This window comes from Aulostomus chinensis, chromosome 15, assembly GCF_037954235.1.
Source record: "Aulostomus chinensis isolate RoL2024-O1b breed Wild chromosome 15, RoL_Achi_v1.0, whole genome shotgun sequence".
In the NCBI taxonomy this organism is placed as follows: Eukaryota; Metazoa; Chordata; class Actinopteri; order Syngnathiformes; family Aulostomidae; genus Aulostomus; species Aulostomus chinensis.
The window spans coordinates 24,975,513-24,976,840 of NC_141334.1; the positions used below are offsets into that span (position 1 = coordinate 24,975,513).

The 1,328-nt window shown below is 42.3% G+C and overlaps 1 non-coding gene across 1 annotated transcript; it reads right to left on the reverse strand.

The window, feature by feature from the left end:
- Positions 1-627: 627 nt before the first annotated feature.
- Positions 628-699, reverse strand: trnam-cau (transfer RNA methionine (anticodon CAU)). The gene has a single exon. It is a non-coding gene; the product is annotated as a tRNA-Met (tRNA).
- Positions 700-1,328: the final 629 nt, after the last annotated feature.

Below are 1,328 nucleotides of genomic sequence, written 5' to 3' on the forward strand. Positions count from 1 at the left end.
ACCTGTCGGAAAACATGAGTCAGATCAAAGTCAAGATTAAAGCAAGAGCCTCCAGATCCAAGTCAGAATTAACGATGATGTCATCAGGGCTTTGATGGTGTATTTATTTGTACCTAGAATTCTGTCTTTGATCTCAGGAGGACATGAAAGAAACAATAAAAAGTATATAAGAGCACATTCAGCTTCATTAGAAAATATTTTGACTGTTTAATAGTAGAATTTGTTCAGAACACTTAGAATTAAATTGAAGATACAAAAAATCTTTCACACTTAAATTCTGTCTCTCACTGAAAACTGGGGATGAACATTTTTATAATCAGTTTGTTTATATGTGTTGGCCCTGCCACGGACTGGCGACCTCTCCAGGATAAACCCCACCCTTCGCCCAAAAACTGCTGGGATAGGCTCCACCCCCCAAGAACCTTTGCAGATCATCAGTATAGAAATGGAAATTTATCTGTTAGGTTAAATTGAACACCTCTATCAGTAAACTTCTGCTTCAGTCAAAAGTAGACTGTTATTAACACTCAGAGAGTTTGTGGTTCTGCAGGAAGACCAGTTTCGTTTCCACCCTGTTTTAACAGATAAACATCTCTAAACAACCAGGTTTATTTTTTTCTTTTCATTTAGCAGAGGATGGTTTCGATCCATCGACCTCTGGGTTATGGGCCCAGCACGCTTCCGCTGCGCCACTCTGCTCTACCGTTTATTGAACAGGCTTTTCTTTAAGAATGCAGGATTGTGACAAGAACAGGAATTTGAGTCTTGAATGTTTCACCATTTGTCTCTGAAGCAGGAGGTCTTGTAGAAACAGGGACTGACCTGACACCAGCTCCCTCATGGAACAATGGTTCATTCATTCATCGCTGCTAGTAGGCCTCAAAACACACAAAACACCAATTAAATCCAGTCTCTTGGAGCCTAAAATGAAACTCCATCACACACGGTGGCTCCGCTGTGGCTCACACAGGTGGGTGAGGCTGAGCGCTCCAGTCTGCTCTGAGTGGTGCAGATGTCTGATGACTCCACAGAGATTTTGTTGGTGTTTTTGAAAAATCACAAACTGAAATCCTGTTGAATCCAGGAAATTTTTTTAAGGAATACATGAAGGGGAGGGGCGTTGCCCTGGCAACAGGCATTCAATGGCCAATCACAAACAAGGAGAGGTGGTGTGTCATAGTGTATCACTGTTGAACAATCAGAGCTGTTAATGGAATGACTGTTGTGAGTGAGGAATTCTGGGTAATGGACTTTAGTTACAGGCAGCACGGTGGTGCAGTGGTCGGTCGCCTCACATTAAGAAAGTTCCAGTTTCAAGTACCAGCTGG